The following is a 26,132-nucleotide window of genomic DNA, read 5'->3' on the forward strand; positions in this document are numbered from 1 at the left end:
TGTATCGGTGTGTTACAGTGAGGGGTGTATCGGTGTGTTGCAGTGAGGGGTGCGGGGTGTATCGGTGTGTTCCAGTGAGGGGTGCGGGGGGTATCGGTGTGTTACAGTGAGGGGTGCGGGGTATATTGGTGTGTTGCACTGAGCGGTGCGAGGTGTATCGGTGTGTGACAGTGAGGGGTGCGGGGCGTATCGTTGTGTTACAGTGAGGGGTGCGGGGTATATCGGTGTGTTACAGTGAGGGGTGTCGGGTGTAACGGTGTGTTACAGTGAGGGGTGCGCGGTGTATCGGTGTGTTACAGTGAGGGGTGTATCGGTGTGTTACAGTGCAGGGTGTTGGGTGTATCGCTGTGTTACAGTGAGGGGTGTGGGGTATATCGGTGTGTTACAGTGAGGGGTGTGGGGTATATCGGTGTGTTACGGTGAGGGGTGTGGGGTCTATCGGTGTGTTACGGTGAGGGGTGCGGGGTGTATCGGTGTGTTACAGTGTGGGGTGTGTGGTATATCGGTGTGTTACACTGAGGGGTGAGGAGTGTATTGGTGTGTTACAGTGATGGGTGTGGGGTATATCGGTGTGTTACAGTTAGGGGTGCGGGGTGAATTGGTGTGTTACAGTGAGGGGTGTGGGGTATATCGGTGTGTTACAGTGAGGGGTGTGGGGTGTATCGGTGTGTTACAGTGAGGGGTGCGGGGTGTATCGGTGTGTTACAGTGAGGGGTGTAGGGCATATCGGTGTGTGTTGCAGTGAGGGGTGTGTCGGTGTGTTACAGTGAGGGGTGCGGGGTGTATCGGTCTGTTCCAGTGATGGGTGCGGAGTATATCGGTGTGTTTCAGTGAGCGGTGTGAGGTGTATCGGTGTGTTACAGTGAGGGGTGCGGGGTATATCGGTCTGTTACAGTGAGGGGTGCGGGGTGTATCAGTGTGTTGCAGTGAGGGTTGTGGGGTGTATCGGTGTGTTACAGTGAGGGGTGTGGGGTGTATCGGTGTGTTACAGTGAGGGGTGCGGGGTGTATCGGTGTGTTACAGTGAGGGGTGCGGGGCGTATCGGTGTGTTACAGTGAGGTGTGTGGGGTGTAACGGTGTGTTACAGTGAGGGGTGCGGGGTGTATCGGTGTGTTACAGTGAGTGGTGCGGGGTGTATCGGTGTGTTACAGTGAGCGGTGGGGGGGTATGTCGGTGTGTTACAGTGAAGGGTGTGGGGTATATCGGTGTGTTACAGTGAGGGGTGTGGGGTGTATCGGTGTGCTACAGTGAGGGGTGTGGGGTGTATCGGTGTGTTACAGTGAGGGGTGTGGGGTATATCGGTGTGTTACAGTGAAGGGTGTGGGGTACATCGGTGTGTTACATTGAGGGTTGCGGGGTGTATCGGTGTGTTACAGTGCGGGGTGTTGGGGGCATCGGTGTGTTACAGTGAGGGGTGCGGGGTGTATCGGTGTGTAACACTGAGGGGTGTGGGGTGTATCGGTGTGTTACAGTGAGGGGTGCGGGGTATATCGGTGTGTTACAGTGAGAGGTGTGGGGTGTATCGGTGTGTTACAGTGAGGGGTGTGGGATATATCGGTGTGTTACAGTGAGGGGTGTGGGGTATATCGTTGTGTTACGGTGAGGGGTGTGGGGTATATCGGTTTGTTACGGTGAGGGGTGCGGGGCATATCGGTGTGTTACCGTGAGGGGTGCGGGGTATATCGGTGTGTTACAGTGAGGGCTGCGGGGTATATCGGTGTGTTACAGTGAGGGGTGTATCGGTGTGTTGCAGTGAGGGGTGCGGGGTGTATCGGTGTGTTCCAGTGAGGGGTGCGGGGTGTATCGGTGTGTTACAGTGAGGGGTGCGGGGTATATTGGTGTGTTGCACTGAGCGGTGCGAGGTGTATCGGTGTGTGACAGTGAGGGGTGCGGGGCGTATCGTTGTGTTACAGTGAGGGGTGCGGGGTATATCGGTGTGTTACAGTGAGGGGTGTCGGGTGTAACGGTGTGTTACAGTGAGGGGTGCGCGGTGTATCGGTGTGTTACAGTGAGGGGTGTATCGGTGTGTTACAGTGCAGGGTGTTGGGTGTATCGCTGTGTTACAGTGAGGGGTGTGGGGTATATCGGTGTGTTACAGTGAGGGGTGTGGGGTATATCGGTGTGTTACGGTGAGGGGTGTGGGGTCTATCGGTGTGTTACGGTGAGGGGTGCGGGGTGTATCGGTGTGTTACAGTGTGGGGTGTATCGGTGTGTTACAGTGTGGGGTGTATCGGTGTGTTACAGTGCGGGGTGTGGGGTGTATCGGTGTGTTACAGTGAGGGGTGTGGGGTATATCGGTGTGTTACGGTGAGGGGTGCGGGGTGTATCGGTGTGTTACAGTGAGGGGTGTTGGGTATATCGGTGTGTTACAGTGAGGGGTGTGGGGTGTATCGGTGTGTTACAGTGAGGGGTGTAGGGTATATCGGTGTGTTACAGTGAGGGGTGCGGGGTGTATCGGTGTGTTCCAGTGAGGGGTGCGGGGTATATCGGTGTGTTTCAGTGAGGGGTGCGGGGTGTATCGGCGTGTTACAGTGAGGGGTGTGTGGTATATCGGTGTGTTACACTGAGGGGTGAGGGGTGTATCGTTGTGTTACAGTGATGGGTGTGGGGTATATCGGTGTGTTACAGTTAGGGGTGCGGGGTGTATTGGTGTGTTACAGTGAGGGGTGTGGGGTATATCGGTGTGTTACAGTGAGGGGTGTGGGGTGTATCGGTGTGTTAAAGTGAGGGGTGCGGGGTGTATCGGTGTGTTACAGTGAGGGGTGTAGGGTATATCGGTGTGTTACAGTGAGGGGTGTGTCGGTGTGTTACAGTGAGGGTTGCGGGGTGTATCGGTGTGTTCCAGTGAGGGGCGCGGGGTATATCGGTGTGTTTCAGTGAGCGGTGTGAGGTGTATCGGTGTGTTACAGTGAGGGGTGCGGGGTATATCGGTCTGTTACAGTGAGGGGTGCGGGGTGTATCAATGTGTTGCAGTGAGGGTTGTGGGGTGTATCGGTGTGTTCCAGTGAGGGGTCTGGGGTGTATCGGTGTGTTCCAGTGAGGGGTGTGTCGGTGTGTTACAGTGAGGGTTGCGGGGTGTATCGGTGTGTTCCAGTGAGGGGTGCGGGGTATATCGGTGTGTTTCAGTGAGCGGTGTGAGGTGTATCGGTGTGTTACAGTGAGGGGTGTGGGGTGTATCGGTGTGTTACAGTGAGGGGTGCGGGGTGTATCGGTGTGTTACAGTGAGGGGTGCGGGGCGTATCGGTGTGTTACAGTGAGGTGTGTGGGGTGTAACGGTGTGTTACAGTGAGGGGTGTGGGGTGTATCGGTGTGTTACAGTGAGGGGTGCGGTGTGTATCGGTGTGTTACAGTGAGGGGTGCGGTGTGTATCGGTGTGTTACAGTGAGGAGTGGGGGGTATGTCGGTGTGTGACAGTGAAGGGTGTGGGGTATATCGGTGTGTTACATTGAGGGTTGCGGGGTGTATCGGTGTGTTACAGTGCGGGGTGTTGGGGGCATCGGTGTGTTACAGTGAGGGGTGCGGGGTGTATCGGTGTGTTACAGTAAGGGGTGCGGGGTGTATCGGTGTGTTACATTGAGGGGTGCGAGGTATAAAAGTGTGTTAGAGTGAGGGGTGCGGGGTGTATCGGTGTGTTACAGTGAGGGGTGTGGGGTGTGTCGGTGTGTTACAGTGAGGGGTGCGGGGTATATCGGTGTGTTACAGTGAGGTGTGCGGGGTGTATCGGTGTGTTACAGTGAGGGGTGCGGGGTATATCGGTGTGTTACAGTGAGGGGTGCGGTGTATATCGGTGTGTTACAGTGAGGGGTGTGGGGTGTATCGGTGTGTTACAGTGAGGGGTGTGGGGTGTACCGGTGTGTTACAGTGAGGGGTGCGGGGTGTATCGGTGTGTTACAGTGAGGGGTGAGGGGTGTATCGGTGTGTTACAGTGAGGGGTGCGGGGTATATCCGTGTGTTACAGTGAGGGGTGCGGGGTGTATCGGTGTGTTACAGTGAGGGGTGAGGGGTGTATCGGTGTGTTACAGTAAGGGGTGCGGGGTATATCCGTGTGTTACAGTGAGGGGTGCGGGGCAGATCGTTGTGTTACAGTGAGCGGTGCGGGGTATATCGGTGTGTTACAGTGAGGGGTGCGGGGTGTATCGGTGTGTTTACAGTGAGGGGTGTGGGGTATATCGTTGTGTTACGGTGAGGGGTGTGGGGTATATCGGTGTGTTACGGTGAGGGGTGCGGGGTGTATCGGTGTGTTACAGTGCGGGGTGTTGGGGGCATCGGTGTGTTACAGTGACGGGTGCGGGGTGTATCGGTGTGTTACAGAGCGGGTTGGGGGTATCGGTGTGTTACACTGAGGGGTGCGGGGTATATCGGTGTCTTACAGTGAGGGGTGTGGGGTATATCGGTGTGTTACACTGAGGGGTGTGGGGTATATCGGTGTGTTACGGTGAGGGGTGCGGGGTATATCGGTGTGTTACAGTGAGGGGTGCGGGGTATATCGGTGTGTTACAGTGAGGGCTGCGGGGTTTATCGGTGTGTTACAGTGAGGGGTGTATCGGTGTGTTGCAGTGAGGGGTGCGGGGTGTATCGGTGTGTTCCAGTGAGGGGTGTGGGGTGTATCGGTGTGTTGCAGTGAGCGGCGTGAGGTGTATCGGTGTGTTACAGTGACGGGTGCAGGGTGTATCGGTGTGTTACAGTGAGGGGTGCGGGGTGTATCGGTGTGTTACAGTGAGGGGTGTGGGGTATATCGGTGTGTTACAGTGAGGGGTGCGGGGTGTATCGGTGTGTTACAGTGAGGGGTGCGCGGTGTATCGGTGTGTTACAGTGAGGGGTGCGGGGTGTATCGGTGTGTTACAGTGAGGGGTGCAGGGTGTATCGGTGTGTGCCAGTGAGGGGTGCGGGGCGTATCGTTGTGTTACAGTGTGGGGTGCGGGGTATATCGGTGTGTTACAGTGAGGGGTGTCGGGTGTAACGGTGTGTTACAGTGAGGGGTGCGCGGTGTATCGGTGTGTTACAGTGAGGGGTGTGGGGTATATCGGTGTGTTACGGTGAGGGGTGTGGGGTCTATCGGTGTGTTACGGTGAGGGGTGCGGGGTGCATCGGTGTGTTACAGTGTGGGGTGTATCGGTGTGTTACAGTGCGGGGTGTTGGGGGTATCGCTGTGTTACAGTGAGTGGTGCGGGGTATATCGGTGTGTTACAGTGAGGAGTGTGGGGTATATCGGTGTGTTACGGTGAGGGGTGCGGGGTATATCGGTGTGTTACGGTGAGGGCTGCGGAGTGTATCGGTGTGTTACAGTGAGGGGTGTGGAGTATATCCGTGTGTTACAGTGAGGGGTGTGGGGTATATCGGTGTGTTACAGTGAGGGGTCTGGGGTGTATCGGTTTGTTACAGTGAGGGGTCTGGGGTGTATCGGTGTGTTACAGTGAAGGGTGTGCCGTGTATCGGTGTGTTGCAGTGAGGGGTGTGGGGTATTTCGGTGTGTTACGGTGAGGGGTGCGGAGTGTATCGGTGTGTTGCAGTGTGGGGCGTGGGGTGTATCGGTGTGTTTCAATTAGGGGTGCGGGGTGTATCGGTATGTTACAGTGAGTGGTGCGGGGTATATCGGTGTGTTACGGTGACGGGTGTGGGGTATATCGGTGTGTTACGGTGAGCGGTGCGGGGTATATCGGTGTGTTACGGTGAGGGCTGCGGGGTGTAATCGGTGTGTTACAGTGAGGGGTGTGGGGTGTATCGGTGTGTTACAGTGAGGGGTGTGGGGTATATCGGTGTGTTACAGTGTGGGGTCTGGGGTGTATCGGTGTGTTACAGTGAGGGGTGCAGGGTGTATCGGTGTGTTACAGTGAGGGGTGTGGCGTGTATCGGTGTGTTGCAGTGAGGGGTGTGGGGTATTTCGGTGTGTTACGGTGAGGGTTGCGGGGTGTATCGGTGTGTTACAGTTAGGGGAGCGGGGTGTATCAGTGTGTTACAGTGAGGGGTGCGGGGTGTATCGGTGTGTTACAGTGTGGGGTGCAGGGTGTATCGGTGTGTTACAGTGAGGTGTGCGGGGTGTATCGGTGTGTTACGGTGAGGGCTGCGGGGTGTAATCGGTGTGTTACAGTGAGGGGTGCGGAGTATATCGGTGTGTTACAGTGAGGGGTGTTGGGTGTATCGGTGTGTTACAGTGAGGGGTGTGGGGTATATCGGTGTGTTACAGTGAGGGGTCTGGGGTGTATCGGTGTGTTACAGTGAGGGGTCTGGGGTGTATCGGTGTGTTACAGTGAGGGGTGCAGGGTGTATCGGTGTGTTACAGTGAAGGGTGTGGCGTGTATCGGTGTGTTGCAGTGAGGGGTGTGGGGTATTTCGGTGTGTTACGGTGAGGGTTGCGGGGTGTATCGGTTTGTTACAGTGAGGGGTGTGGGGTGTATCGGTGTGATACAGTTAGGGGAGCGGGGTGTATCAGTGTGTTACAGTGAAGGGTGCGGGGTGTATCGGTGTGTTACAGTGTGGGGTGCAGGGTGTATCGGTGTGTTACAGTGAGGTGTGCGGGGTGTATCGGTGTGTTACATTGAGGGGTGCGGGGTATATCGGTGTGTTACAGTGAGGGGCGCGGGGTGTATCGGTGTGATACAGTGAGGGGTGCGGGGTATATCGATGTGTTACAGTGAGGGGTGCGGGGTATATCGGTGTGTTACAGTGAGGGGTGCGGGGTGTATCGGTGTGTTACAGTGAGGGGTGTATCGGTGTGTTACACTGAGGGGTGCGGGGTGTATCGGTGTGTTACACTGAGGGGTGCGGGGTGTATCGGTGTGTTACAGTGAGGGGTGCGGGGTATATCGGTGTGTTACACTGATGGGTGTGGGGTATATCGGTGTATTACGGTGAGGCGTGTGGGGAGTATCGGTGTGTTTCAGTGAGGGGTGTGGGGTGTATCGGTGTGTTACAGTGAGGGGTGCGGGGTGTATCGGTGTGTTACAGTTCGGGGTGCGGGGTGTATCGGTGTGTTACACTGAGGGGTGTGTGGTGTATCGGTATGTTACAGTGAGGGGTGCGGGGTATATCGGTGTGTTACAGTGAGGGGTGTGGGGTGTATCGGTGTGTTACAGTGAGGGGTGTGGGGTGTATCGGTGTGTTACATTGAGGGGTGCGGGGTATATCGGTGTGTTACAGTGAGGGGTGTGGGGTGTATCGGTGTGTTACAGTGAGGGGTGTGGGGTGTATCGGTGTGTTACAGTGAGGGGTGTGGGGTGTATCGGTGTGTTACAGTGAGGGGTGTGGGGTGTATCGGTGTGTTACAGTGAGGGGTGTGGGGTGTATCGGTGTGTTACAGTGAGGGGTGTGGGGTGTATCGGTTTGTTACAGTGAGGGGTGTGGGGTGTATCGGTCTGTTACAGTGACGGGTGTGGGGTACATCGGTGTGTGACAGTGAGGGGTGTGGGGTATATCGGTGTGTTTCAGTGAGGGTTGTGGGGTATATCGGTGTGTTACAGTGAGGGGTGTGGGGTGTATCGGTGTGTTACAGAGAGGGGTGTGGGGTATATCGGTGTGTTACAGTGAGGGGTGTGGAGTATATCGCTGTGTTACAGTGAGGGGTGTGGGGTGTATCGGTGTGTTACAGTGAGGGGTGTGGGGTATATCGGTGTGTTTCAGTGAGGGTTGTGGGGTTTATCAGTGTGTTACAGTGAGGGGTCTAGGGTGGATCGGTGTGTTACGTTGAGGGGTCTGGGGAGTATCGGTGTGGTACAGTGAGGGGTGCTGGGTATATCGGTGTGTTACAGTGAGGGGTGCGGGGTGTATCGGTGTGTTACAGTGAGGGGTCTGGGGTGTAACGGTGTGTTACAGTGAGGGGTGCGGGGTGTATCGGTGTGTTACAGTGTGGGGTGTATCAGTGTGTTACAGTGCGGGGTGTGGGGTATATCGGTGTGTTACAGTGAGGGGTGTGGGGTATGTCGGTGTGTTCCAGTGAGGGGTGTGGGGTATATCGGTGTGTTACGGTGACGGGAGTGGGGCATATCGGTGTGTTACGGTGAGGGGTGCGGGGTATATCGGTGTGTTACGGTGAGGGCTGCGGGGTATAATCGGTGTGTTACAGTGAGGGGTGCGGAGTATATCGGTGTGTTACAGTGAGGGGTGTTGGGTGTATCGGTGTGTTACAGTGAGGGGTGTGGGGTATATCGGTGTGTTACAGTGAGGGGTGTGGGGTGTATCGGTGTGTTACAGTGAGGGGTGCGGGGTGTATCGGTGTGTTACAGTGAGGGGTGCGGGGTGTATCGGTGTGTTACAGTGAAGGGTGTGGCGTGTATCGGTGTGTTGCAGGGAAGGGTGTGGGGTATATCGGTGTGTTACGGTGAGGGTTGCGGGGTGTATCGGTGTGTTGCAGTGAGGGGTGTGGTGTGTATCGGTGTGTTACAGTGTGGGGTATATCGGTGTGTGACAGTGAGGGGTGTGGGGTGTATCGGTGTGTTACAGTTAGGGGAGCGGGGTGTATCAGTGTGTTACATTGAGGGGTGCGGGGTATATCGGTGTGTTACAGTGAGGGGTGCGGGGTGTATCGGTGTGATACAGTGAGGGGTGCGGGGTATATCGATGTGTTACAGTGAGGGGTGCGGGGTATATCGGTGTGTTACAGTGAGGGGTGCGGGGTATATCGGTGTGTTACAGTGAGGGGTGCGGGGTGTATCGGTGTGTTACAGTGAGGGGTGCGGGGTGTATCGGTGTGATACAGTGAGGGGTGTATCGGTGTGTTACACTGAGGGGTGCGGGGTGTATCGGTGTGTTACAGTGAGGGGTGCGGGGTATATCGGTGTGTTACACTGATGGGTGTGGGGTATATCGGTGTGTTACGGTGAGGCGTGTGGGGAGTATCGGTGTGTTTCAGTGAGGGGTGTGGGGTGTATCGGTGTGTTACAGTTAGGGGTGCGGGGTGTATCGGTGTGTTACACTGAGGGGTGTGTGGTGTATCGGTATGTTACAGTGAGGGGTGCGGGGTATATCGGTGTGTTACAGTGAGGGGTGCGGGGTGTATCGGTGTGTTATAGTGAGGGGTGTGGGGTGTATCGGTCTGTTACAGTGACGGGTGTGTGGTACATCGGTGTGTGACAGTGAGGGGTGTGGGGTATATCGGTGTGTTTCAGTGAGGGGTGTGGGGTATATCGGTGTGTTACAGTGAGGGGTGTGGGGTGTATCGGTGTGTTACAGGGAGGGGTGTGGGGTATATCGGTGTGTTTCAGTGAGGGGTGTGGCGAAAATCGGTGTGTTACAGTGAGGGGTGTGGGGTGTATCGGTGTGTTACAGTGAGGGGTGTGGGGTATATCGGAGTGTTTCAGTGAGGGGTGTGGCGAAAATCGGTGTGTTACAGTGAGGGGTGTGGGGTGTATCGGTGTGTTACAGGGAGGGGTGTGGGGTATATCGGTGTGTTTCAGTGAGGGGTGTGGCGAAAATCGGTGTGTTACAGTGAGGGGTCTGGGGAGTATCGGTGTGTTACAGTGACGGGTGCTGGGTATATCGGTGTGTTACAGTGAGGGGTGCGGGGTGTATCGGTGTGTTCGAGTGAGGGGTGCGGGGTGTATTGGTGTGTTACAGTGAGGGGTGCGGGCTATATCGGTGTGTTACAGTGAGGTGTGCGGGGTGTATCGGTGTGTTACAGTGAGGGGTGTGGGGTGTATCGTTGTGTTACAGTGAGGGGAGCGGGGTATATCGGTCTGTTACAGTGAGGGGTGCGGGGTGTATCAGTGTGTTGCAGTGAGGCTTGTGGGGTGTATCGGTGTGTTACAGTGAGGGGTGGGGGGTGTATCGGTGTGTTACAGTGAGGGGTGCGGGGTGTATCGGTGTGTTACAGTGAGGGGTGCGGGGTGTATCGGTGTGTGACAGTGAGGGGTGCGGGGCGTATCGGTGTGTTACAGTGAGGGGTGCGGGGCGTATCGGTGTGTTACGGTGAGGGGTGAGGTGTATCGGTGTTTTACGGTGAGGGGTGTGGGGTGTATCGGTGTGTTACAGTGAGGGGTGTGGGGTGTATCGGTGTGTTACAGTGTGGGGTGTATCGGTGTGTTACAGTGCGGGGTGTGGGGTCTATCGGTGTGTTACAGTGAGGGGTGTGGGGTATATCGGTGTGTTACAGTGAGGGGTGTGGGGTGTATCGGTGTGTTACAGTGTGGGGTGTATCGGTGTGTTACAGTGAGGGGGTTGGGGTGTATCGGTGTGTTACAGTGAGGGGTGCGGGGTGTATCGGTGTGTTACAGTGAGGGGTGCGGGGTGTATCGGCGTGTTACAGTGAGGGGTGCGGGGTGTATCGGTGTGTTACAGTGAGGGGTGCGGGGTGTATCGGTGTGTTACAGTGAGGGGTGCGGGGTATATCGGTGTGTTACAGTGAGGGGTGTATCGTTGTGTTACACTGAGGGGTGCGGGGTGTATCGGTGTGGTACAGTGAGGGGTGCGGGGTATATCGGTGTATTACAGTGAGGCGTGTGGGGAGTATCGGTGTGTTTCAGTGAGGGGAGTGGGGTGTATTGGTGTGTTACAGTGAGGGGTGCAGGGTGTATCGGTGTGTTACAGTTAGGGGTGCGGAGTGTATCGGTGTGTTACACTGAGGGGTGTGTGGTGTACCGGTGTGTGACAGTGAGGGGTGCGGGGTATATCGGCGTGTTACAGTGAGGGGTGCGGGGTGTATCGCTGTGTTACAGTGAGGGGTGTGGGGTATATCGGTCTGTTACAGTGAGGGGTGTGGGGTATATCGGTGTGTTACGGTGAGGGCTGCGGGGTGTATCGGTGTGTTACAGTGAGGGGTGCGGAGTATATCGGTGTGTTACAGTGAGGGGTGTGGAGTGTATCGGTGTGTTACAGTGAGGGGTGTGGGGTATATCGGTGTGTTACAGTGAGGGGTGTGGGGTGTATTGGTGTGTTACAGTGAGGGGTCTGGGGTGTATCGGTGTGTTACAGTGAGGGGTGTGGGGTGTATCGGTGTGTTACAGTGTGGGGTGTATCGGTGTGTTACAGTTAGGGGAGCGGGGTGTATCAGTGTGTTACAGTGAGGGGTGCGGGGTGTATCGGTGTGTTACAGTGTGGGGTGCAGGGTGTATCGGTGTGTTACAGTGAGGTGTGCGGGGTGTATCGGTGTGTTACATTGAGGGGTGCGGGGTATATCGGTGTGTTACAGTGAGGGGCGCGGGGTGTATCGGTGTGATACAGTGAGGGGTGCGGGGTATATCGATGTGTTACAGTGAGGGGTGCGGGGTATATCGGTGTGTTACAGTGAGGGGTGTGGGGTGTATCGGTGTGTTACAGTGTGGGGTGTATCAGTGTGTTACAGTGAGGGGTGCGGGGTGTATTGGTGTGTTACAGTGTGGGGTGCAGGGTGTATCGGTGTGTTACAGTGAGGTGTGCGGGGTGTATCGGTGTGTTACGGTGAGGGGTCTGGGGTGTAACGGTGTGTTACAGTGAGGGGTGTGGGGTGTATCGGTGTGTTACAGTGAGTGGTGCGGGGTATATCGGTGTGTTACAGTGCGGGGTGTGGGGTGTATCGTTGTGTTACAGTGAGGGGTGTGGGGTATATCGGTGTGTTACGGTGACGGGTGTGGGGTATATCGGTGTGTTACGGTGAGCGGTGCGGGGTATATCGGTGTGTTACGGTGAGGGCTGCGGGGTGTAATCGGTGTGTTACAGTGAGGGGTGCGGAGGAAATCGGTGTGTTACAGTGAGGGGTCTGGGGTGTATCGGTGTGTTACAGTGAGGGGTGCAGGGTGTATCGGTGTGTTACAGTGAGGGGTGCGGGGTATATCGGTGTGTTACAGTGAGGGGTGCAGGGTGTATCGGTGTGTTACAGTGAAGGGTGTGGCGCGTATCGGTGTGTTGCAGTGAGGGTTGCGGGGTGTATCGGTGTGTTACAGTTAGGGGAGCGGGGTGTATCAGTGTGTTACAGTGAGGGGTGCGGGTGTATCGGTGTGTTACAGTGTGGGGTGCAGGGTGTATCGGTGTGTTACAGTGAGGTGTGCGGGGTGTATCGGTGTGTTACGGTGAGGGCTGCGGGGTGTAATCGGTGTGTTACAGTGAGGGGTGCGGAGTATATCGGTGTGTTACAGTGAGGGGTGTTGGGTGTATCGGTGTGTTACAGTGAGGGGTGTGGGGTATATCGGTGTGTTACAGTGAGGGGTCTGGGGTGTATCGGTGTGTTACAGTGAGGGGTGCAGGGTGTATCGGTGTGTTACAGTGAAGGGTGTGGCGTGTATCGGTGTGTTGCAGTCAGGGGTGTGGGGTATTTCGGTGTGTTACGGTGAGGGTTGCGGGGTGTATCGGTTTGTTACAGTGAGGGGTGTGGGGTGTAGCGGTGTGTTACAGTGAGGGGAGCGGGGTGTATCAGTGTGTTACAGTGAAGGGTGCGGGGTGTATCGGTGTGTTACAGTGTGGGGTGCAGGGTGTATCGGTGTGTTACAGTGAGGTGTGCGGGGTGTATCGGTGTGTTACATTGAGGGGTGCGGGGTATATCGGTGTGTTACAGTGAGGGGCGCGGGGTGTATCGGTGTGATACAGTGAGGGGTGCGGGGTATATCGATGTGTTACAGTGAGGGGTGCGGGGTATATCGGTGTGTTACAGTGAGGGGTGCGGGGTGTATCGGTGTGTTACAGTGAGGGGTGTATCGGTGTGTTACACTGAGGGGTGCGGGGTGTATCGGTGTGTTACACTGAGGGGTGCGGGGTGTATCGGTGTGTTACAGTGAGGGGTGCGGGGTATATCGGTGTGTTACACTGATGGGTGTGGGGTATATCGGTGTATTACGGTGAGGCGTGTGGGGAGTATCGGTGTGTTTCAGTGAGGGGTGTGGGGTGTATCGGTGTGTTACAGTGAGGGGTGCGGGGTGTATCGGTGTGTTACATTTCGGGGTGCGGGGTGTATCGGTGTGTTACACTGAGGGGTGTGTGGTGTATCGGTATGTTACAGTGAGGGGTGCGGGGTATATCGGTGTGTTACAGTGAGGGGTGCGGGGTGTATCGGTTTGTTACAGTGAGGGGTGTGGGGTGTTTCGGTCTGTTACAGTGACGGGTGTGGGGTACATCGGTGTGGGGTATATCGGTGTGTTTCAGTGAGGGGTGTGGGGTATATCGGTGTGTTACAGTGAGGGGTGTGGGGTGTATCGGTGTGTTACAGAGAGGGGTGTGGGGTATATCGGTGTGTTTCAGTGAGGGGTGTGGCGACAATCGGTGTGTTACAGTGAGGGGTGTGGGGTGTATCGGTGTGTTACAGTGAGGGGTGCGGGGTATATCGGTGTGTTACAGTGAGGGGTGTGGAGTATATCGCTGTGTTACAGTGAGGGGTGTGGGGTGTATCGGTGTGTTACAGTGAGGGGTGTGGGGTATATCGGTGTGTTACAGTGAGGGGTCTGGGGTGTATCGGTGTGTTACAGTGAGGGGTGCAGGGTGTATCGGTGTGTTACAGTGAAGGGTGTGGCGCGTATCGGTGTGTTGCAGTGAGGGGTGTGGGGTATTTCGGTGTGTTACGGTGAGGGTTGCGGGGTGTATCGGTGTGTTGCAGTGAGGGTTGCGGGGTGTATCGGTGTGTTACAGTTAGGGGAGCGGGGTGTATCAGTGTGTTACAGTGAGGGGTGCGGGGTGTATCGGTGTGTTACAGTGTGGGGTGCAGGGTGTATCGGTGTGTTACAGTGAGGTGTGCGGGGTGTATCGGTGTGTTACGGTGAGGGCTGCGGGCTGTAATCGGTGTGTTACAGTGAGGGGTGCGGAGTATATCAGTGTGTTACAGTGAGGGGTGTTGGGTGTATCGGTGTGTTACAGTGAGGGGTGTGGGGTATATCGGTGTGTTACAGTGAGGGGTCTGGGGTGTATCGGTGTGTTACAGTGAGGGGTGCAGGGTGTATCGGTGTGTTACAGTGAAGGGTGTGGCGTGTATCGGTGTGTTGCAGTGAGGGGTGTGGGGTATTTCGGTGTGTTACGGTGAGGGTTGCGGGGTGTATCGGTTTGTTACAGTGAGGGGTGTGGGGTGTATCGGTGTGTTACAGTTAGGGGAGCGGGGTGTATCAGTGTGTTACAGTGAAGGGTGCGGGGTGTATCGGTGTGTTACAGTGAGGGGCGCGGGGTGTATCGGTGTGATACAGTGAGGGGTGCGGGGTATATCGATGTGTTACAGTGAGGGGTGCGGGGTATATCGGTGTGTTACAGTTCGGGGTGCGGGGTGTATCGGTGTGTTACACTGAGGGGTGTGTGGTGTATCGGTATGTTACAGTGAGGGGTGCGGGGTATATCGGTGTGTTACAGTGAGGGGTGCGGGTTGTATCGGTTTGTTACAGTGAGGGGTGTGGGGTGTATCGGTCTGTTACAGTGACGGGTGTGGGGTACATCGGTGTGTGACAGTGAGGGGTGTGGGGTATATCGGTGTGTTTCAGTGAGGGGTGTGGGGTATATCGGTGTGTTACAGTGAGGGGTGTGGGGTGTATCGGTGTGTTACAGAGAGAGGTGTGGGGTATATCAGTGTGTTTCAGTGAGGGGTGTGGCGACAATCGGTGTGTTACAGTGAGGGGTGTGGGGTGTATCGGTGTGTTACAGTGAGGGGTGCGGGGTATATCGGTGTGTTACAGTGAGGGGTGTGGAGTATATCGCTGTGTTACAGTGAGGGGTGTGGGGTGTATCGGTGTGTTACAGTGAGGGGTGTGGGGTATATCGGTGTGTTTCAGTGAGGGTTGTGGGGTTTATCAGTGTGTTACAGTGAGGGGTGTGGGGTATATCGGTGTGTTTCAGTGAGGGGTGTGGGGTATATCGGTGTGTTACAGTGAGGGGTCTAGGGTGGATCGGTGTGTTACGTTGAGGGGTCTGGGGAGTATCGGTGTGGTACAGTGAGGGGTGCTGGGTATATCGGTGTGTTACAGTGAGGGGTGCGGGGTGTATCGGTGTGTTACAGTGAGGGGTCTGGGGTGTAACGGTGTGTTACAGTGAGGGTTGCGGGGTGTATCGGTGTGTTACAGTGTGGGGTGTATCAGTGTGTTACAGTGCGGGGTGTGGGGTGTATCGGTGTGTTACAGTGAGGGGTGTGGGGTATGTCGGTGTGTTCCAGTGAGGGGTGTGGGGTATATCGGTGTGTTACGGTGACGGGTGTGGGGTATATCGGTGTGTTACTGTGAGGGGTGCGGGGTATATCGGTGTGTTACGGTGAGGGCTGCGGGGTATAATCGGTGTGTTACAGTGAGGGGTGCGGAGTATATCGGTGTGTTACAGTGAGGGGTGTTGGGTGTATCGGTGTGTTACAGTGAGGGTTGCGGGGTGTATCGGTGTGTTGCAGTGAGGGGTCTGGGGTGTATGGGTGTGTTACAGTGAGGGGTGCGGGGTGTATCGGTGTGTTACAGTGAGGGGTGCAGGGTGTATATCGGTGTGTTACAGTGAAGGGTGTGGCGTGTATCGGTGTGTTGCAGGGAGGGGTGTGGGGTATATCGGTGTGTTACGGTGAGGGTTGCGGGGTGTATCGGTGTGTTGCAGTGAGGGGTGTGGGGTGTATCGGTGTGTTGCAGTGAGGGGTGTGGGGTGTATCGGTGTGTTACAGTTAGGGGAGCGGGGTGTATCAGTGTGTTACATTGAGGGGTGTGGGGTATATCGGTGTGTTACAGTGAGGGGTGCGGGGTGTATCGGTGTGATACAGTGAGGGGTGCGGGGTATATCGATGTGTTACAGTGACGGGTGCGGGGTATATCGGTGTGTTACAGTGAGGGGTGCGGGGTATATCGGTGTGTTACAGTGAGGGGTGCGGGGTGTATCGGTGTGTTACAGTGAGGGGTGCGGGGTGTATCGGTGTGTTACAGTGAGGGGTGTGGGGTATATCGGTGTGTTACAGTGAGGGATGCGGGGCAGATCGTTGTGTTACAGTGAGCGGTGCGGGGTATATCGGTGTGGAACAGTGAGGGGTGTATCGGTGTGTTACACTGAGGGGTGCGGGGTGTATCGGTGTGTTACAGTGAGGGGTGCGGGGTATATCGGTGTGTTACACTGATGGGTGTGGGGTATATCGGTGTGTTACAGTGAGGGGTGCGGGGTGTATCGGTGTGTTACAGTGAGGGGTGCGGGCTATATCGGTGTGTTACAGTGAGGGGTGCGGGGTGTATCGGTGTGTTACACTGATGGGTGTGGGGTATATCGGTGTGTTACAGTGAGGGGTGTGGGGTGTATCGGTGTGTTACAGTGAGGGGTGCGGGGTGTATCGGTGTGTTACAGTGAGGGGTGCGGGGTGTATCGGTGTGTGACAGTGAGGGGTGCGGGGCGTATCGGTGTGTTACAGTGAGGGGTGCGGGGCGTATCGGTGTGTTACGGTGAGGGGTGAGGTGTATCGTTGTTTTACGGTGAGGGGTGTGGGGTGTATCGGTGTGTTACAGTGAGGGGTGTGGGGTGTATCGGTGTGTTACAGTGTGGGGTGTATCGGTGTGTTACAGTGCGGGGTGTGGGGTATATCGGTGTGTTACAGTAAGGGGTGTGGGGTATATCGGTGTGTTACAGTGAGGGGTGCGGGGTGTATCGGTGTGTTACAGTGAGTGGTGCGGGGTGTATCGGTGTGTTACAGTGAGGAGCGTGGGGTGTATCGGTGTGTTACAGTGAGGGGTGTGGGGTGTATCGGTCTGTTACAGTGAGGGGGTTGGGGTGTATCGGTGTGTTACAGTGAGGGGTGCGGGGTGTATCGGTGTGTTACAGTGAGGGGTGTGGGGTGTATCGGTGTGTTACAGTGAGGGGTGTGGGGTGTATCGGTGTGTTACAGTGAGGGGTGCGGGGCAGATCGTTGTGTTACAGTGAGGGGTGCGGGGTATATCGGTGTGTTACAGTGAGGGGTGTATCGTTGTGTTACACTGAGGGGTGCGGGGTGTATCGGTGTGTTACAGTGAGGGGTGCGGGGTATATCGGTGTATTACAGTGAGGCGTGTGGGGAGTATCGGTGTGTTTCAGTGAGGGGTGTGGGGTGTATTGGTGTGTTACAGTGAGGGGTGCAGGGTGTATCGGTGTGTTACAGTTAGGGGTGCGGAGTGTATCGGTGTGTTACACTGAGGGGTGTGTGGTGTACCGGTGTGTGACAGTGAGGGGTGCGGGGTATATCGGCGTGTTACAGTGAGGGGTGCGGGGCGTATCGGTTTGTTACAGTGAGGGGTTTGGGGTGTATCGGTCTGTTACAGTGACGGGTGTGGGGTGTGTCGGTGTGTTACAGTGAGGGGTGCGGAGTGTATCGGTGTGTTACACTGAGGGGTGTGTGGTGTACCGGTGTGTGACAGTGAGGGGTGCGGGGTATATCGGCGTGTTACAGTGAGGGGTGCGGGGCGTATCGGTTTGTTACAGTGAGGGGTTTGGGGTGTATCGGTCTGTTACAGTGACGGGTGTGGGGTGTATCGGTGTGTTTCAGTGAGGGGTGTGGGGGGTATCGGTGTGTTACAGAGAGGGGTGTATCGGTGTGTTACAGTGAGGGGTGTGGGGTATATCGGTGTGTTACAGTGAGGGGTCTGGGGTGGATCGGTGTGTTACTGTGAGGGGTCTGGGGAGTATCGGTGTGTTACATTGAGGGGTGCTGGGTATATCGGTGTGTTACAGTGAGGGGTGCGGGGTGTATCGGTGTGTTCGAGTGAGGGGTGCGGGGTATTTCGGTGTGTTACGGTGAGGGGTGTATGGTATATCGGTGTGTTACAGTGAGGGGAGCGGGGTATATCGGTGTGTTACGGTGAGGGCTGCGGGGTGTATCGGTGTGTTACAGTGAGGGGTGCGGAGTATATCGGTGTGTTACAGTGAGGGGTGTGGAGTGTATCGGTGTGTTACAGTGAGGGGTGTGGGGTATATCGGTGTGTTACAGTGAGGCGTGTGGGGTGTATTGGTGTGTGACAGTGAGGGGTGCGGAGTATATCGGTGTGTTACAGTGAGGGGTGTGGAGTGTATCGGTGTGTTACAGTGAGGGGTGTGGGGTGTATCGGTGTGTTACAGTGTGGGGTGTATCGGTGTGTTACAGTTAGGGGAGCGGGGTGTATCAGTGTGTTACAGTGAGGGGTGCGGGGTGTATCGGTGTGTTATAGTGAGGGGTGTGGGGTGTATCGGTGTGTTACAGTGAGGGGTGTTGGGTGTATCAGTGTGTTACAGTGAGGGGTGCGGGGTGTATCGGTGTGTTACAGTGTGGGGTGCAGGGTGTATCGGTGTGTTACAGTGAGGTGTGCGGGGTGTATCGGTGTGTTACATTGAGGGGTGCGGGGTATATCGGTGTGTTACAGTGAGGGGCGCGGGGTGTATCGGTGTGATACAGTGAGGGGTGCGGGGTATATCGATGTGTTACAGTGAGGGGTGCGGGGTATATCGGTGTGTTACAGTGAGGGGTGCGGGGTATATCGGTGTGTTACAGTGAGGGGTGTATCGGTGTGTTACACTGAGGGGTGCGGGGTGTATCGGTGTGATACAGTGAGGGGTGTGGGGTATATCGGTGTGTTACAGTGAGGGGTGCGGGGTATATCGGTGTGTTACAGTGAGGGGTGCGGGGTATATCGGTGTGTTACAGTGAGGGGTGTATCGGTGTGTTACACTGAGGGGTGCGGGGTGTATCGGTGTGTTACAGTGAGTGGTGCAGGGTGTATCGGTGTGTTACAGTGAGGGGGTTGGGGTGTATCGGTGTGTTACAGTGAGGGGTGCGGGGTATATCGGTGTGTTTCAGTGAGGGGTGTGGGGTGTATTGGTGTGTTACAGTGAGGGGTGCAGGGTGTATCGGTGTGTTACAGTTAGGGGTGCGGAGTGTATCGATGTGTTACACTGAGGGGTGTGTGGTGTACCGGTGTGTGACAGTGAGGGGTGCGGGGTATATCGGCGTGTTACAGTGAGGGGTGCGGGGCGTATCGGTTTGTTACAGTGAGGGGTTTGGGGTGTATCGGTCTGTTACAGTGACGGGTGTGGGGTATATCGGTGTGTTTCAGTGAGGGGTGTGGGGTATAACGGTGTGTTACAGTGAGGGGTGTGGGGGGTATCGGTGTGTTACAGAGAGGGGTGTATCGGTGTGTTACAGTGAGGGGTGTGGGGTGGATCGGTGTGTTACTGTGAGGGGTCTGGGGAGTATCGGTGTGTTACATTGAGGGGTGCTGGGTATATCGGTGTGTTACAGTGAGGGGTGCGGGGTGTATCGGTGTGTTCGAGTGAGGGGTGCGGGGTGTATCGGTGTGTTACAGTGAGGGGTGCGGGCTATATCGGTGTGTTACAGTGAGGGGTGTGGGGTATTTCGGTGTGTTACGGTGAGGGGTGTATGGTATATCGGTGTGTTACAGTGAGGGGTGTGGGGTATATCGGTGTGTTACGGTGAGGGCTGCGGGGTGTATCGGTGTGTTACAGTGAGGGGTGCGGAGTATATCGGTGTGTTACAGTGAGGGGTGTGGAGTGTATCGGTGTGTTACAGTGAGGGGTGTGGGGTATATCGGTGTGTTACAGTGAGGGGTGTGAGGTGTATTGGTGTGTTACAGTGAGGGGTCTGGGGTGTATCGGTGTGTTACAGTGAGGGGTGCAGGGTGTATCGGTGTGTTACAGTGAAGGGTGTGGCGTGTATCGGTGTGTTACAGTGAGGGGTGTGGGGTATTTCGGTGTGTTACGGTGAGGGGTGCGGGGTGTATCGGTGTGTATCAATGAGGGTTGCGGGGTGTATCGGTGTGTTACAGTGAGTGGTGTGGTGTGTATCGGTGTGTTATAGTGTGGGGTATATTGGTCTGTTACAGTGAGGGGTGTGGGGTGTATCGGTGTGTTACAGTGTGGGGTGTATCGGTGTGTTACAGTGAGGGGTGCGGGGTGTATTGGTGTGTTACAGTGAGGGGTGTGGGATCTATCGGTGTGTTACAGTGAGGGGTGTGGGGTGTATCGGTGTGTTCCAGTGACGGGTGCGGGGTATATCGATGTGTTTCAGTGAGGGGTGTTGGGTATATCGGTATGTTACAGTGAGGCGTGTTGGGTGTATCGGTATGTTACAGTGAGGGGTGTTGGGTGTATCGGTGTGTAACAGTGAGGGGTGTGGGGTATATCAGTGTGTTTCAGTGAGGGGTGTGGGGTGTATCGGTGTGTTACATTGAGGGGTGTGGGGTATATCGGTGTGTTACAGTGAGGGGTGTGGGATCTATCGGTGTGTTACAGTGAGGGGTGTGGGGTGTATCGGTGTGTTCCAGTGACGGGTGCGGGGTATATCGATGTGTTTCAGTGAGGGGTGTTGGGTATATCGGTATGTTACAGTGAGGCGTGTTGGGTGTATCGGTATGTTACAGTGAGGGGTGTTGGGTGTATCGGTGTGTAACAGTGAGGGGTGTGGGGTATATCAGTGTGTTTCAGTGAGGGGTGTGGGGTGTATCGGTGTGTAACAGTGAGGGGTGTGGGGTATATCGGTGTGTTACAGTGACGGGTGCGGGGTGTATCGGTGTGTTACAGTGAGGGGTGCGGGATGTATCTGTGTGTTACAGTGAGGGGTGTGGGGTATATCGGTGTGTTTCAGTGAGGGGTGTGGGGTATATCGGTGTGTTACAGTGAGGGGTGTGGGGTGTATCGGCGTGTTACAGTGAGGGGTGCGGGGTATATCGGTGTGTTACAGTGAGGGGTGTGGGGTATTTCGGTGTGTTACGGTGAGGGGTGTGTGCTATATCGGTGTGTTACAGTGAGGGGTGTGGGGTATATCGGTGTGTTTCAGTGAGGGGTGTGGGGTATATCGGTGTGTTACAGTGAGGGGTGTGGGGTGTATCGGTGTGTTACAGAGAGGGGTGTGGGGTATATCAGTGTGTTTCAGTGAGGGGTGTGGCGACAATCGGTGTGTTACAGTGAGGGGTGTGGGGTGTATCGGTGTGTTACAGTGAGGGGTGCGGGGTATATCGGTGTGTTACAGTGAGGGGTGTGGAGTATATCGCTGTGTTACAGTGAGGGGTGTGGGGTGTATCGGTGTGTTACAGTGAGGGGTGTGGGGTATATCGGTGTGTTTCAGTGAGGGTTGTGGGGTTTATCAGTGTGTTACAGTGAGGGGTGTGGGGTATATCGGTGTGTTTCAGTGAGGGGTGTGGGGTATATCGGTGTGTTACAGTGAGGGGTCTAGGGTGGATCGGTGTGTTACGTTGAGGGGTCTGGGGAGTATCGGTGTGGTACAGTGAGGGGTCTGGGGTGTAACGGTGTGTTACAGTGAGGGGTGCGGGGTGTATCGGTGTGTTACAGTGAGGGGTCTGGGGTGTAACGGTGTGTTACAGTGAGGGGTGCGGGGTGTATCGGTGTGTTACAGTGTGGGGTGTATCAGTGTGTTACAGTGCGGGGTGTGGGGTGTATCGGTGTGTTACAGTGAGGGGTGTGGGGTATGTCGGTGTGTTCCAGTGAGGGGTGTGGGGTATATCGGTGTGTTACGGTGACGGGTGTGGGGTATATCGGTGTGTTACGGTGAGGGGTGCGGGGTATATCGGTGTGTTACGGTGAGGGCTGCGGGGTATAATCGGTGTGTTACAGTGAGGGGTGCGGAGTATATCGGTGTGTTACAGTGAGGGGTGTTGGGTGTATCGGTGTGTTACAGTGAGGGGTGTGGGGTATATCGGTGTGTTACAGTGAGGGGTGCGGGGTGTATCGGTGTGTTGCAGTGAGGGGTCTGGGGTGTATGGGTGTGTTACAGTGAGGGGTGCGGGGTGTATCGGTGTGTTACAGTGAGGGGTGCAGGGTGTATATCGGTGTGTTACAGTGAAGGGTGTGGCGTGTATCGGTGTGTTGCAGGGAGGGGTGTGGGGTATATCGGTGTGTTACGGTGAGGGTTGCGGGGTGTATCGGTGTGTTGCAGTGAGGGGTGTGGGGTGTATCGGTGTGTTACAGTGAGGGGTGTGGGGTGTATCGGTGTGTTACAGTTAGGGGAGCGGGGTGTATCAGTGTGTTACATTGAGGGGTGTGGGGTATATCGGTGTGTTACAGTGAGGGGTGCGGGGTGTATCGGTGTGATACAGTGAGGGGTGCGGGGTATATCGATGTGTTACAGTGAGGGGTGCGGGGTATATCGGTGTGTCACAGTGAGGGGTGCGGGGTATATCGGTGTGTTACAGTGAGGGGTGCGGGGTGTATCGGTGTGTTACAGTGAGGGGTGCGGGGTATATCGATGTGTTACAGTGAGGGGTGCGGGGTATATCGGTGTGTCACAGTGAGGGGTGCGGGGTATATCGGTGTGTTACAGTGAGGGGTGTGGGGTATATCGGTGTGTTACAGTGAGGGGTGTGGGGTATATCGGTGTGTTACAGTGAGCGGTGCGGGGTATATCGGTGTGTAACAGTGAGGGGTGTATCGGTGTGTTACACTGAGGGGTGCGGGGTGTATCGGTGTGTTACAGTGAGGGGTGCGGGGTATATCGGTGTGTTACACTGATGGGTGTGGGGTATATCGGTGTGTTACAGTGAGGGGTGCGGGGTGTATCGGTGTGTTACAGTGAGGGGTGCGGGCTATATCGGTGTGTTACAGTGAGGGGTGCGGGGTGTATCGGTGTGTTACACTGATGGGTGTGGGGTATATCGGTGTGTTACAGTGAGGGGTGTGGGGTGTATCGGTGTGTTACAGTGAGGGGTGCGGGGTGTATCGGTGTGTTACAGTGAGGGGTGCGGGGTGTATCGGTGTGTGACAGTGAGGGGTGCGGGGCGTATCGGTGTGTTACAGTGAGGGGTGCGGGGTGTATCGGTGTGTTACAGTGTGGGGTGTATCGGTGTGTTACAGTTAGGGGAGCGGGGTGTATCAGTGTGTTACAGTGAGGGGTGTGGGGTGTATCGGTGTGTTACGGTGAGGGGTGAGGTGTATCGTTGTTTTACGGTGAGGGCTGCGGGGTGTATCGGTGTGTTACAGTGAGTGGTGCGGGGTGTATCGGTGTGTTACAGTGAGGGGTGTGGGGTATATCGGTGTGTTACAGTGAGGGGTGTGGGGTGTATCGGTGTGTTACAGTGTGGGGTGTATCGGTGTGTTACAGTTAGGGGAGCGGGGTGTATCAGTGTGTTACAGTGAGGGGTGCGGGGTGTATCGGTGTGTTACAGTGTGGAGTGCAGGGTGTATCGGTGTGTTACAGTGAGGTGTGCGGGGTGTATCGGTGTGTTACATTGAGGGGTGCGGGGTATATCGGTGTGTTACAGTGAGGGGCGCGGGGTGTATCGGTGTGATACAGTGAGGGGTGCGGGGTATATCGATGTGTTACAGTGAGGGGTGCGGGGTATATCGGTGTGTTACAGTGAGGGGTGCGGGGTATATCGGTGTGTTACAGTGAGGGGTGTATCGGTGTGTTACACTGAGGGGTGCGGGGTGTATCGGTGTGATACAGTGAGGGGTGTGGGGTATATCGGTGTGTTACAGTGAGGGGTGCGGGGTATATCGGTGTGTTACAGTGAGGGGTGCGGGGTATATCGGTGTGTTACAGTGAGGGGTGTATCGGTGTGTTACACTGAGGGGTGCGGGGTGTATCGGTGTGTTACAGTGAGGGGTGTGGGGTGTATCGGTGTGTTACACTGAGGGGTGCGGGGTGTATCGGTGTGTTACAGTGAGTGGTGCAGGGTGTATCGGTGTGTTACAGTGAGGGGGTTGGGGTGTATCGGTGTGTTACACTGAGGGGTGCGGGGTGTATCGGTGTGTTACAGTGAGGGGGTTGGGGTGTATCGGTGTGTTACAGTGAGGGGTGCGGGGTGTATCGGCGTGTTACAGTGAGGGGTGCGGGGCAGATCGTTGTGTTACAGTGAGGGGTGCGGGGTATATCGGTGTGTTACAGTGAGGGGTGTGGGGTGTATCGGTGTGTTTCAGTGAGGGGTGTGGGGTGTATTGGTGTGTTACAGTGAGGGGTGCAGGGTGTATCGGTGTGTTACAGTTAGGGGTGCGGAGTGTATCGGAGTGTTACACTGAGGGGTGTGTGGTGTACCGGTGTGTGACAGTGAGGGGTGCGGGGTATATCGGCGTGTTACAGTGAGGGGTGCGGGGCGTATCGGTTTGTTACAGTGAGGGGTTTGGGGTGTATCGGTCTGTTACAGTGACGGGTGTGGGGTATATCGGTGTGTTTCAGTGAGGGGTGTGGGGTATAACGGTGTGTTACAGTGAGGGGTGTGGGGGGTATCGGTGTGTTACAGAGAGGGGTGTATCGGTGTGTTACAGTGAGGGGTGTGGGGATGGATCGGTGTGTTACTGTGAGGGGTCTGGGGAGTATCGGTGTGTTACATTGAGGGGTGCTGGGTATATCGGTGTGTTACAGTGAGGGGTGCGGGGTGTATCGGTGTGTTCGAGTGAGGGGTGCGGGGTGTATCGGTGTGTTACAGTGAGGGGTGTGGGGTGTATCGGCGTGTTACAGTGAGGGGTGCGGGGTATATCGGTGTGTTACAGTGAGGGGTGTGGGGTATTTCGGTGTGTTACGGTGAGGGGTGTGTGCTATATCGGTGTGTTACAGTGAGGGGTGTGGGGTATATCGGTGTGTTTCAGTGAGGGGTGTGGGGTATATCGGTGTGTTACAGTGAGGGGTGTGGGGTGTATCGGTGTGTTACAGAGAGGGGTGTGGGGTATATCAGTGTGTTTCAGTGAGGGGTGTGGCGACAATCGGTGTGTTACAGTGAGGGGTGTGGGGTGTATCGGTGTGTTACAGTGAGGGGTGCGGGGTATATCGGTGTGTTACAGTGAGGGGTGTGGAGTATATCGCTGTGTTACAGCGAGGGGTGTGGGGTGTATCGGTGTGTTACAGTGAGGGGTGTGGGGTATATCGGTGTGTTTCAGTGAGGGTTGTGGGGTTTATCAGTGTGTTACAGTGAGGGGTGTGGGGTATATCGGTGTGTTTCAGTGAGGGGTGTGGGGTATATCGGTGTGTTACAGTGAGGGGTCTAGGGTGGATCGGTGTGTTACGTTGAGGGGTCTGGGGAGTATCGGTGTGGTACAGTGAGGGGTCTGGGGTGTAACGGTGTGTTACAGTGAGGGGTGCGGGGTGTATCGGTGTGTTACAGTGAGGGGTCTGGGGTGTAACGGTGTGTTACAGTGAGGGTTGCGGGGTGTATCGGTGTGTTACAGTGTGGGGTGTATCAGTGTGTTACAGTGCGGGGTGTGGGGTGTATCGGTGTGTTACAGTGAGGGGTGTGGGGTATGTCGGTGTGTTCCAGTGAGGGGTGTGGGGTATATCGGTGTGTTACGGTGACGGGTGTGGGGTATATCGGTGTGTTACGGTGAGGGGTGCGGGGTATATCGGTGTGTTACGGTGAGGGCTGCGGGGTATAATCGGTGTGTTACAGTGAGGGGTGCGGAGTATATCGGTGTGTTACAGTGAGGGGTGTTGGGTGTATCGGTGTGTTACAGTGAGGGGTGTGGGGTATATCGGTGTGTTACAGTGAGGGGTGCGGGGTGTATCGGTGTGTTGCAGTGAGGGGTCTGGGGTGTATGGGTGTGTTACAGTGAGGGGTGCGGGGTGTATCGGTGTGTTACAGTGAGGGGTGCAGGGTGTATATCGGTGTGTTACAGTGAAGGGTGTGGCGTGTATCGGTGTGTTGCAGGGAGGGGTGTGGGGTATATCGGTGTGTTACGGTGAGGGTTGCGGGGTGTATCGGTGTGTTGCAGTGAGGGGTGTGGGGTGTATCGGTGTGTTACAGTGAGGGGTGTGGGGTGTATCGGTGTGTTACAGTTAGGGGAGCGGGGTGTATCAGTGTGTTACATTGAGGGGTGTGGGGTATATCGGTGTGTTACAGTGAGGGGTGCGGGGTGTATCGGTGTGATACAGTGAGGGGTGCGGGGTATATCGATGTGTTACAGTGAGGGGTGCGGGGTATATCGGTGTGTCACAGTGAGGGGTGCGGGGTATATCGGTGTGTTACAGTGAGGGGTGCGGGGTGTATCGGTGTGTTACAGTGAGGGGTGCGGGGTATATCGATGTGTTACAGTGAGGGGTGCGGGGTATATCGGTGTGTCACAGTGAGGGGTGCGGGGTATATCGGTGTGTTACAGTGAGGGGTGTGGGGTATATCGGTGTGTTACAGTGAGGGGTGTGGGGTATATCGGTGTGTTACAGTGAGCGGTGCGGGGTATATCGGTGTGTAACAGTGAGGGGTGTATCGGTGTGTTACACTGAGGGGTGCGGGGTGTATCGGTGTGTTACAGTGAGGGGTGCGGGGTATATCGGTGTGTTACACTGATGGGTGTGGGGTATATCGGTGTGTTACAGTGAGGGGTGCGGGGTGTATCGGTGTGTTACAGTGAGGGGT

The 26,132-nt window shown here is 55.9% G+C and overlaps 1 protein-coding gene across 1 annotated transcript in view; it reads right to left on the reverse strand.

The window, feature by feature from the left end:
- The window catches only part of LOC132207488 (myoD family inhibitor domain-containing protein-like), an 81,089-nt gene that overhangs the window by 9,429 nt on the left and 45,528 nt on the right, over positions 1 to 26,132 (reverse strand). The gene's annotated exons all lie outside the window — the stretch shown is intronic.

The sequence above is a fragment of the Stegostoma tigrinum genome, chromosome 49 (genome assembly GCF_030684315.1).
Source record: "Stegostoma tigrinum isolate sSteTig4 chromosome 49, sSteTig4.hap1, whole genome shotgun sequence".
In the NCBI taxonomy this organism is placed as follows: Eukaryota; Metazoa; Chordata; class Chondrichthyes; order Orectolobiformes; family Stegostomatidae; genus Stegostoma; species Stegostoma tigrinum.